The sequence below is a fragment of the Giraffa tippelskirchi genome, chromosome 2 (genome assembly GCF_054371585.1).
Source record: "Giraffa tippelskirchi isolate mGirTip1 chromosome 2, T2T-mGirTip1v1.2.pri, whole genome shotgun sequence".
Classification (NCBI taxonomy): Eukaryota; Metazoa; Chordata; class Mammalia; order Artiodactyla; family Giraffidae; genus Giraffa; species Giraffa tippelskirchi.
In genome coordinates, this window is record NC_137276.1 from 168,301,574 (window position 1) to 168,314,071 (window position 12,498).

The 12,498-nt window shown below is 37.9% G+C and overlaps 1 protein-coding gene across 6 annotated transcripts in view; it reads left to right on the forward strand.

Annotated features, from left to right (window-relative positions):
* The window catches only part of ILDR1 (immunoglobulin like domain containing receptor 1), a 272,897-nt gene that overhangs the window by 198,168 nt on the left and 62,231 nt on the right, over positions 1-12,498 (forward strand). For 5 of the 6 annotated variants that reach the window (XR_014077321.1, XM_081571835.1, XM_081571834.1 and 2 more), the window contains one exon: positions 8,091-8,259. The exons of the other annotated variant lie outside the window; for it this stretch is intronic. The gene's annotated coding sequence lies outside the window, so the exon portion shown is untranslated. The remainder of the gene's footprint in view (positions 1-8,090; positions 8,260-12,498) is intronic. 6 annotated transcript variants of the gene reach the window in all.

Here is a 12,498-nt window from a genome sequence, read left to right on the forward strand (position 1 = left end):
AGACACAATTAAGGAACTCAAAGGGTTCAGACTGTCAAAAATATTTTTAAGAAAATTATTTTCATTTCAAGAAATCACCACGAGCATTTTAAATTCCAAAAACAAGGAAAACTAAAAAAAGAAAAGAAATTCAAGCGGAATGAATGCAGAGAAAGCTAAACCAGTTTGGCCTCTTAATCAACACTAAATGTCAGAAAACCACAGAATAATAGACATAAATTTTGAGGTAATGTTCTCTACCCAGATAAGATGGCGGTTAAATGTGAAATCAATAGGAACATATTACCAAACAGAAAAACTGCAGCAATAAAAACACTATCACTAAGATAACCTTCCTAAATAAATTATTTAAATACGTATTCCAGAATAGTTAAAAATGAATTAAAATTGAAAGTCTAAGAATGGAAAAGCTATGGTTAAAGAAAGAAAGCTTAGGTGAACTTGAAAGTCAGTAAAACATATAGAGATAACACTAAAAATAATTGTTGTAAATTAGTTTAGAAGATTAAAATGTGAAGAAAAAATCATTAGAGATAGATTACCTGTATTTTAACAGACGTTTGAAAGTAATAGATGATAGGATTTGGGGAAGATGGCAGAGTAAGAAGCACCAGGAATCTCTCTCATTACTGAGACAACAATTGCAAAGGCAGACTTTGTCTGATGTAAATATTCTGGAGCTCTGCAGTCTATTGAAGGCTCTCAATTTTAAAGGGAAAGTTTGGACTGTGAACTGTGGTTAACTTCTATAAATTTCAGCTGTTGGCACAGAAGCAGATACTCATCTGCCACTCCCAGCACCACTGCAGGCAACTGTGCACAGTTTTCCTGGAGCTGCTTGCACATAGCTTGCATGAGTTAGAATGGACAAAAACAAGGCCCTATACTCGAAATATCTGGGGTTTATGTTCTGATCCCTGATTGCTGTTTCTAATACACAGCACAGAAAAGAGATGAGAAGCCATTTTGTTGCACCTCCCCCTCCAGCTGAAATGGCCTACAGAGGATTTAAAGGACTGGTGCCCTTTCTTTTCCTTCATTTTTCTCTCTTTCCCCTTTTTGGAGCCGGACATTAAAGACTAGGAAATTCAAAAGCAACTGCATATATGGGAAATTGTGAAAGGCAAAGATTCACAAAAGACCTGTGAGAACCTTAACTTTATACCTCAGTCTGATCCTTAGCACAGAGACAAAAAGTAAACAATGTGAAATGTGGATAATCTGATCTCCAGGGTTAGTACATTATTAGATTCAAATGACCAGTTTTCAGTAAAAAAAAAAAATCATATGCAACGTATATAAAGAAATATAAAGTGTTAAAAGAAAAAAAATAAATCAACAGAAACTGCTCTAAAAGACTTCATGACACATCTACTAGACAAAGACTTTAAAACAACTATCTTAAAGATGCTCAAAGAACTAAAACAGGATGTAGAGAAGTCAATAAAATTATGTATGAACACAATGGAAGTGTTGGTAAAAGAGTTGCAAAACCTAAAGAGAAACCAAAAAATTATAGAGCTGAAAAGTATGATAACTGGCATTTTAAAATTCACTAGGAGTCAAACCAAAATTTGAGCAGGCAGAAGAAAGAGTCAATGAACTTAAAGATGAGACAAAAAAAATTATCAAGATTGAGAAACAGAAAAAAAGAAAGATGAAGAAAAATTATTAGAGGCTAGGTTACCCATGGAACACCCTGACATTAATCAACATATTCACTGTGGGAGTCTAGAAGGAGGAGAGATGGAGAAAGGGGAAGAGCACTTCACAAATTTGAAGAACGACTTAAATACAAATATTCAAGTAGTTCAACAAACTCCAAGTAAGATGAACTCAAAGAGACCTATACTGAGACATATGATGAAATTTCTGGAAAGCAAAATACAAAGAGAGAATTTCTTTGTTTATTTTTGGCCATGCTAGGTCTCTGTTGCTATGAGAGCTTTTCTCTGGTCACGGAGAACAGGACTGCTCTTTAGGTGTGATGCGCAGGCTTCTCATAGCAGTGTTTCTCTTGTTGCCAAGCATGGGCTCTAGGCATTCAGGTGTCTTCAGGCTCAAGAGCACAGGCTCAATATTTGTGGCACATGGGCTTAGTTGCTCCCAGGCATGTGAGATCCCAGATCAGGGATCAAATTCATGTCTTCTGCATTGGTAGGTGGATTCTTTACCACTGAGTCACCAGGGAAGCACCAGAGAATCTTCAAAGCATCAGGTGAGAAATACTTGTCATATACAAAGTGTTAGTCACTCAGTCATGCCTGATACTTTGTGACCCCCTGGACTGTAGCCCGCCAGATTCCTCTGTCCATGGGATTCTCTAGGCTAGAATGCTGGAGTAGGTAGCCATTCCCTTCTCTAGGAGATCTTCCCGACTCAGGGATTGAACCTGGGTCTCCTGCATTTCAGGCAGATTCTTTACCTTCTGAGCCATCAGGGAAGCCCCTTTAGGGTCCTTTATAAGATTATCATCATAATATTAATACTTATTAGAAACTTTGGTGGCCAGAAAGCCATGGGCCAATATATTCAAAGCACTAAAAAAAAAAAAAAGAAAAACCTATCAACCAACAACCCCATATATGGAAAAACTGTCCTTCAAATGTAAGGGAGAAATTAAGTCATTCACAGGTAAACAAAAGCTGAAAGAGTTGTTTACTACTTTATTTTCTCCACAAGAAATGCTCAAGGGAGTCCTGCATAATAAAATAAAAACAAATTAGAAGTAACTTAAAGTTGTACAAAGAAATAAAGATCTCAGTAAAGTTTAATAAACTGGCAATTCTAAAAGCTAGTATCATTGGAACTTTGATTTGTAACTTGATGTTTTGCTTTCTATACAGTTCAAGAGGTTAATGCATTTTTTCAAAATAAAACAGAATGCACTCTTATTTAAAAAGTGGAATATTATAAAATTAGCTGTATAAGATATACATCAAAAAATACCTCACAGAAATGTTAAAAAATAAAAAATTTGAAAAATATATACCATGCAACTACTAACCATAAAAAGATGCTAAAACAAGATATTAATACATTTAAAAGACTTATTAGTTTGTATTTTGGGGCACACAATGAATAAAGATGTGATTTTGTGATGTCAACAACTGAAAGAGGTGGTGACAGAGCTATAAAGGAGCAAAGTTTTGTTTATTAAAATTAAGCAGGTATAATTCAAATTAGAATGCTACAGTTTTAGGGTGTTTAAATATAGTCCCCAAAGTAACCACAAAGTTTGTTGGTTATATATATATATAGCTATATATAGTTATATAATATATATAAAATTATATAAGAAAGAAATTTGAGCATTTCACTACAAAAAAGAAAACACAACTAAACACAAAAGGAGACAATAGGGTAGGAAAAGAAGGACAAAAAAATCTATAAGGCACATAGAAGACAAATAGCAAAATGACAAAAGTAAGTCTCATCAATAATTACTGATAGTTGAAGACTTCATTAGCCACTCTCCATAATGGGTAGAACAACCAAACAGAAGATAAGCAAGGAAATAAAGGACGATAATATAAGCCTACTAGATCTGATGAACATACATATAACATTTACCCAACAACAACAGCATTGATCTTTTCATTAACACAAGATATTTTCTAAGATAGACTATAAGTTAGGCCTCAAATTCACTTTCAATGAACTTTAAGAGATAGATATAATACAAAATATGTTCTCGGACCACAATGGAATAATGTTAGAAATCAGTAACAGAATCAAAACTAAAGTTCACAAATTTGTAGAAATTAAGCAACATATTTTTAAGCAATCAGTAGATCAAAGGGGAAATCCCAAGGGATATTAGAAAACCTTAGAGATGAATGAAAACAAAACACATCAAAACTTATGGAATACAGTGAAAACTAGGACTAAGGTGAATATTTATAGCTATAAACACGGATGTCAAAAAACAAGGATCTCAAATTGACAACATAAGGGATTAGAAACTTTACAACTTAAGGAACTTAGAAAAAGAAGAACACACTAAACCCAAAGATAGCAGAAGGAAGGAAATAATAGCAATTAGGGCAGAAATAAATGAAAAAGAGAGTGGAAAAAATAGAGAAATCAATGAAATCAAAATGTTGTACTTTTTAAAAGAGAAAAAAAAAATTGACAAACCTTCTGCTAGTTGGATTAAGAACTAGAAGATCCAAATTACTAAAATCAGAAGCAACTAAAGGGTTGAAGAAGGAATTTAAAAAAGGAATCAAAAAGAATCTTGGAGATAGACAAAAATGAAAACACAAATTATCAAAATTCATGGTATGCAGAAAATGCAGTTCTAAGAAGGGAGTTGACAGCAATTAATGTCTATGTGAGTATACAGTAGAAGTGACAAATAGATTTAAGGGACTAGATCTGATAGACAGAGTGCCTGATGAACTATGGACAGAGGTTCGTAACATTGTACAGGAGACAGGGATAAAGACAATCCCCATGGAAAAGAAATGCAAAAAAGCAAAATGGTTGTCTGAGGAAGCCTTACAGATAGCTGGGAAGAGAAGAGAAGCGAAAAGCAAAGGAGAAAAGGAAAGATATTCCCATCTGAATGCAGAGTTCCAAAGAATAGCAAGGAGAGATAAGAAAGCCTTCCTCAGCGATCAACGCAAAGAAATAGAGGAAAACAACAGATTGGGAAAGACTAGAGATCCTTTCAAGAAAATTAGAGATACCAAAGGAATATTTCATGCAAAGATAGGCTCAATAAAGGACAGAAATGGTATGGACCTAACAGAAGCAGAAGATATTAAGAAGAGGTGGCAAGAATACACAGAAGAACTGTACAAAAAAGATCTTCACGACCCAGATAATCATGATGGTGTGATCACTCACCTAGAGCCAGACATCCTGGAATGTGAAGTCAAGTGGGCCTTAGAAAGCATCACTACAAACAAAGCTAGTGGAGGTGATGGAAGTCCAGTTGAGCTATTTCAAATCCTGAAAGATAATGCTGTGAAAGTGCTGCACTCAATATGCCAGCAAATTTGGAAAACTCAGCAGTGGCCACAGGACTGGAAAAGGTCAGTTTTCATTCCAATCCCAAAGAAAGGCAATGCCAAAGAATGCTCAAACTACCGCACAATTGCACTCATCTCACATGCTAGTAAAGTAATGCTCAAAATTCTCCAAGCCAGGCTTCAGCAATATGTGAACTATGAACTTCCAGATGTTCAAGCTGGTTTTAGAAAAGGCAGAGGAACCAGAGATCAAATTGCCAATATCCGCTGGATCATCTAAAAGCAAAAGAGTTCCGGAAAAACATCTATTTCTGCTTTATTGACTATGCCAAAGCCTTTGACTGTGTAGATCACAATAAACTGTGGAAAATTCTGAAAGAGATGGGAATACCAGACCATCTGACCTGTCTCTTGAGAAACCTGTATGCAGGTCAGGAAGCAACAGTTAGAACCGAACATGGAACAACAGACTGTTTCCAAATAGGAAAAGAAGTACATCAAGGCTGTATATTGTCACTATGCTTATTTAACTTATATACAGAGTACATCATGAGAAACGCTGGGCTGGAAGAAACACAAGCTGGAATCAAGATTGTTGGTAGAAATATCAATAACCTCAGATATGCAGATGACACCACCCTTACGGCAGAAAGTGAAGAAGAACTAAAGAGCCTCTTGATGAAAGTAAAAGAGGAGAGTGAAGAAGTTGGCTTAAAGCTCAACGTTCAGAAAACTAAGATCATGGCATCTGGTCCCATTACTTCATAGGAAATAGATGGAGAAACAGTGGAAACAGTGTCAGACTTTATTTTTTTGTGCTCCAAAATCACTGCTGATGGTGATTGCAGCCATGAAATTAAAAGACGCTTACTCCTTGGAAGGAAGGTTATGACCAACCTAGACAGCATATTTAAAAGCAGAGACATTACTTTGCCAACAAAAGTCCGTCTAGTCAAGGCTATGGTTTTTCCAGTGGTCATGTATGGATGTGAGAGTTGGATGGTGAAGAAAGCCAAGTGCCGCGGAATTGATGCTTTTGAAATGTGGTGTTGGAGAAGACTCTTGAGAGTCCCTTGGACTGCAAGAAGATCCAATCAATCCATCCTAAAGGAGACCAATCCTGGATGTTCATTGGAAGGATTGATGTTGAAGCTGAAACTCCAATACTTTCGCCATCTCATGCAAAGAGTTGACTCATTGGAAAAGACCCTAATGCTGAGTAGGATTGGGGGCGGGAGGAGAAGGGGACAACAGAGGATGAGATGGTTGGATGGCATCACTGACTCGATGGACATGGGTTTGGGTAGACTCCGGGAGTTGGTGATGGACAGAGAGGCCTGGCGTGCTGCAATTCATGGGGTCGCAAAGAGTCAGACACGACTGAGTGACTGAACTGAACTGAATGTCCATGTTAAGAAAGAAAAGAAATTCTCCTTTAAATCTTTAAGAACTTATCAGCAAATTTTAAAATTGTGCTATTTTTGTCATCTATTTTACTTTTACTCATGCTTCAAACACAGTACATGGTTATTATTTTGCTTTATACAATCAGTTATTTTTTCGCACATTTAAATCTAAGAAAAAGATTGTATTTTCTTTTATTTATTCCTTATTTCATTAAATTTTTGTGTATACACTCATATCTCATATTATTCCACTTTTCTTTATTACACTTTGCAGATGCTTCATATTTTACAAAATGAAGGCTTGCAGCAACCCAGAGTTGTCAGATAATGGTTACCATTTTTCGGCAAAAAGTATTTTTTAATTAAGGTATATTCATTTTTTAGACATTATGCTAATGAGCGATTAATAAGCTACAATATAGTGTAAACATAACTTTTATATGCACTCAGGAACTGAAAAAATTGTGTGACTCACTTTGTTGAGGTGATTTGGAATCAAATCAGCAGTATCTCTGAGGTACGCCTGTCAATTTCTGACCAATACATATTCCTTCACCTAAATGACTGTTTTTTTCACATTTCTTGGGGATGAATTTTATCAACATTTATCTGAAATGGTACTTCTCCATCATTTCTGAAGATGATTTTTTGCTGAGTGAAGAACTGGAGGGAATTCCTTGGTGATCCAGTGGTTAAGACTCTGCGCTCTCACTGCCAAGGGCCTGGGTTCAATCCCTGATCAGGGAACTATGATCCCACAAAACGAGTGCCCCCACCCAAGGAAAAAAAAAAGAATTGGAATTGACAGGTTTTTTTTTTTTTCTTTTCAGCACTTTATTTTTTATTTTAAAAAAAATTTTTGTTGGGGTGATAGTTCATTTACAATATTATGTTAGTTTCAGGTATACAGCAAAGTGAATCTGTTATACATTTATCCACTCTTTCTAATATTCTTTTCCTATGTAAGGCCTTTATAGAGTATTGAGTAGAGTTTCCCATACTATTCAGTAGGTCCTTATTAATTATCTATTTTATACATAGTGTTGTGTATGTGTCAATCCCAATCTTCCAATTTATCCTTCCCCCACCCTACCCCATGTAACTGTAAGTTTATTTTCTACATCTGTAACTCTATTTCTGTTTTGTATATAAATTTATTTGTAGCCTTTTTTTAGATTCCACGTTTAAGCGATATCAAGTGATATTTGTCTTTCTCCATCTGATTTACTTCACTCAATATGACAAGATTGGGTCCATCTATATTGCTCCAAATGGTCTTTCAGCACTTTAAACATGTCACTCCATTGTGTTCTTACTTGGTTTCAGGGGGAGAAAAAATCTACTGTAATTCTTTTTTTTTTTCTGGCTGTGTCATGTGGTATGTGGGATCTTAGTTCCCTTACCAGGGATAGAGCTCAGTGGGAGCGTGGAGTCTTAATCACTGGACTGCCAGAGGAGTCCTAAGTCTGCTCTAATTCTTATTCTGTTCTTCTGTAGGAACATTTTTTCCCCTATTTTGAAGATTTTCTCTCTGCTCTTGGTTGTCAGCACTGTGAATATTTGTATGAACTGAACTGTTCCCCTCCAGAGTTATATGTTGAAATTCTAACCCCAAGTACATGGAATGTGACTATATTTGAAGATATGGTCTTTAAATGAGACTGTTAAGAGGGCTCCTAATCCAATCTGACTGATATCCTTATAGGAAAGGAAAGTTTGGATACAAAAAGAGACACCATGGGTGACAGCCACGGACAAAGTGATGACCATGTGACCGGATAGCAAGAGGTCAGCCATCTGCCAGCCACAAGGAGATGCCTCAGAGGAAGCCAACCCTACCACAGCTTGATCTTGAACTTGGAGCCTTCAGAACTGTGAGAAATTAATTTCTGTTGCTTAATTCACCCAGTCTGTGACATTTTGTTATGATAGCCTAGAAAATACAAATACCAACCATGCTGGCACCCTGATTTTGGACTTTTCAGACTCCAAAACAGTAAGGAAAAAATTTCTGTTTAAGCCACCCAGTCTATGGAATTTTGTTATAACAGCCTGAGTCAACTAGGACAGCCTCATAATTTTTTGTTTAAAATCAGATATGTTATGTAAAATAATAGATGCTGAGGTAAATATGTTTTGTACTCAGAGATAAACATGCCTTCCTTCTGCTAGGTCCTTAGCCATGTGGGAGTTAGTGTTAATTTTGTCTGGAGTTGAGTTGGGTTTGAAGTTTGTTGTTGATATGGCTCACCTCAGTGTACCATAGGCTTCAGATTTCTCTAATGATACCTTGTTTGGGCCCACACAACAAACACCAGGGTGTTTCTTCACATGTCTGCTCTACACATGGTTTTAACTCACTCTGTTTTGAGTCTTCCCTTTGAAACACTCCTCAGGAAGAATCTTTCTTTTGCAGTTCTCCTAGCTATCAGTTCAGTTCAGTCGCTCAGTCATGTCTGACTCTTTGCGACCCCATGGACTGCAGCACGCCAGGCCTCCTTGTCCATCACCAACTTCCGGAGTTTACTCAAACTCATGCTCATTGAGTCGGTGATGCCATCCAACCATCTTATCCTCTGTTGTCCCCTTCTCCTCCTGCCTTCAATCTTTCCCAGCATCAGGGTCTTTTCAGATGAGTCAGTTCTTCGCATCAGGTGGCCAAAGTATTGGAGTTTCAGCTTCAACATCAGTCCTTCCAATGAATATTCAGGACTGATTTCCTTTAGGATGGACTGGTTGGATCTCCTTGCAGCCCAAGGGACTCTCAAGAGTCTTCTCCAGCACCACAGTTCAAAAGCATCAATTCTGTGGCACTCAGATTTCTTTATAGTCCAACTCTCACATCCAAACATGACTACTGAAAACACCATAGTCCTGATTGGCAAGACTTGATTGGACCTTTGTTGGCAAAGTAATGTCTCTGCTTTTTAATATGCTGTCTAGGTTGGTCATAACTTCCCTTCCAGGAGTAAGCGTCTTTTTATTTCATGACTACAGTCACCATCCAAAGTGATTTTGGAGCCCCCAAAATAAAGTCTGTCACTGTTTCCACTGTTTCTCCATCTATTTGCCATGAAGTGATGGGACTGGATGCCATGATCTTAGTTTTCTGAATGTTGAGCTCTAAGCCAACTTTTTCATTCTCCTCTTTCACTTTCATCAAGAGGCTCTTTAGTTCTTCTTCGCTTTCTGCCATAAGGGTGGTGTCATCTACATATCTGAGGTTATTGATATTTCTACCAGCAATCTTGATTCCAGCTTGTGCTTCCTCCAGCCCAGCGTTTCTCATGATGTACTCTGTATATAAGTTAAATAAGCAGGGTGACAATATACAGCCTTGACGTACTCCTTTTCCTATTTGGAAACAGTCTGTTGTTCCATGTACAGTTCTAACAGTTGCCTCCTGATCTGCATACAAGTTTCTCAAGAGGCAGGTCAGGTAGTCTGGTATTCCCATCTCTTTCAGAATTTTCCACAGTTTATTGTGATCCACATGGTCAAAGGCTTTGGCATAGTCAATAAAGCAGAAACAGATATTTTTCTGGAGCTCTTTTGCTTTTTGATGATCCAGCAGATGCTGGCATTTTGATCTCTGTTTCCTCTGCCTTTTCTAAAACCGGATTGAACATCTGGAAGTTCATGGTTCACATATTGCCAATGGCTTGGAGAATTTTGAGCATTAATTTACTAGCGTGTGAGATGAGTACAATTGTGTAGTAGTATGAGCATTCTTTGGCATTGCCTTTCTTTGGGTATGGAATGAAAACTGATCTTTTCCAATCCTGTGGCTACTGCTGAGTTTTCCAAATTTGCTGGCATATTGAGTGCAGCACTTTCACAGCATCATCTCTGAGAATTTGAAATAGCTCAACTGGAATTCCATCACCTCCACTAGCTTTGTTTGTAGTGATGCTTCCTAAGGCTCACTTGACTTCACATTCTAGAATGTCTGGCTCTAGGTGAGTGATCACATCATCATGATTATCTGGGTTGTCAAGATCTTTTCTGTACAGTTCTTCTGTGTATTCTTGCCACCTCTTCTTAATATCTTCTGCTTTTGTTAGGTCCCTACCATTTCTGTCCTTCATTGAGCCCATCTTTGCATGAAATATTCCCTTGTTATCTCTAATTTTCTTGAAGAGATCTCTAGTTTTTCCCATTCTGTTGTTTTCCTCTATTTCTTTGCATTGATCACTGAGGAAGGCTTTCTTATCTCTCCTTGCTATTCTTTGGAAGTCTGCATTCAAATGGGTATATCTTTCCTTTTCTCCTTTGTTTTTTGCTTCTCTTCTTTTTTCAGCTATTTGTAAGGCCTCCTCAGACAGCCATTTTTCTTTTTTACATTTCTTTTTCTTGGGGATGGTCTTGATCCCTGTCTCCTGTACAATGTCATGAACCTCTGTCCATAGTTCATCAGGCACTCTGTCTATCAGATCTAGTCCCTTAAATCTATTTCTCACTTCCACTGTATAATTGTTAGGGATTTGATTTAGATCATACCTGAACGGTCTAGTGGTTTTCTCTACTTTCTTTAATTTAAGTCTGAATTTGGCAATAAAGAGTTCATGAGCTGAGCCACAGTCAGCTCCCAGTCTTACTTTTGCTGACTATATAGAGCTTCTCCATCTTTGGCTGCAAAGAATATAATCAATCTGATTTCGGTGTTGACCATCTGGTGTTGTCCATGTATAGAGTCTTCTCTTGTATTGTTGGAAGAGGGTGTTTGCTATGACCAGTGCGTTCTCTTGGCAAAGCACTATTAGCCTTTGCCCTGCTTCATTCTGTCCTCCAAGGCCAAACTTGCCTGTTACTCCAGGTGTTTCTTGACTTCCTACTTTTGCATTCCAGTCCCCTATAATGAAAAGGACATCTTTTTGGGTGTTAGTTCTAGAAAGTCTCGGAGGTCTTCATAGAACTGTTCAACTTCAGCTTTTTCAGCATTATTGGTTGGGACATAGACTTGGATTACTGTGATATTGAGTGGTTTTCCTTGGAAATGAACAGAGATCGTTCTGTCGTTTTTGAGATTGCATCCAAGTACTGCATTTCAGACTCTTTTGTTGACTCTGATGGCTACTCCATTTCTTCTAAGGGGTCCACAGTAGTAGATATAATAGTCATCTGAGTTAAATTCACCCATTCCAGTTCATTTTAGTTCGCTGATTTCTACAATGTTGATGTTCACTCTTGCCATCTCCTGTTTGACCACTTCCAATTTGCCTTGTTTCATGGACCTAACATTCCAGGTTCCTATGCAATATTGCTCTTTACCACATCGAATGTTGCTTCTATCACCAGTCCCATTCACAACTGGGTGTTGTTTTTGCTTTGGCTCCGTCTCTTCATTCTTTCTGGAGTTATTTCTCCCCTGATCTCCAGTAGCATATTGGGCACCTACCGACCTGGAGAGTTCATCTTTCAGTGTCCTATCTTTTTGCCTTTTCATGGGGTTCTCAAGACAAGAATACTGAAGTTGTTTGTCCTTCCCTTCTCCAGTGGACCACATTTTGTCCCTTCTACAGTGGACCACATTTTGTCAGTATTCAGCAAGAGTACTGAAGTGGTTTGCCATTCCCTTCTCCACCATGACCCATCCGTCTTGGGTGGCCCTACAGGTCATAGCTCATAGTTACTTTGAGTTAGATAAGGCTCTGGTCCATGTGATTAGATTGGTTAGTTTTCTGTGATGGTGGTTTTCAGTCTGTCTGCCCTCTGATGGTGAAGGATAAGAGGCTTATGGAGAGACTGACTGAGGGGGAAACTGGGTCTTGTTCTGATGGGTGGGGCCATGCTCAGTAAATCTTTAATCCAATTTTCCTAGCTATATTCTTGTTTTACTTGGTGCTTATCAGAGTGGTTATCAGTGCTTGGTGTTTATCAGTGGTTACAGAGGAGGGGTGTGAGGAAGGCAGAGTTCTCTGATGTTCTCATTGTTTCAGTTTTAGTCAGACATTGTGAACCTCATGGGCTTTCGATAGCATTCTTATCCCTCCCTTCAAATCTAGCACTGGGCTAGAACCTACTCTTGAATTTTTCCAAGGGGTAAACATGGTTTTTCTGCCTTCTTCCCCCCAGTGGCAATGGGCTTCCACTAGTGCCTCACAGACACAGTT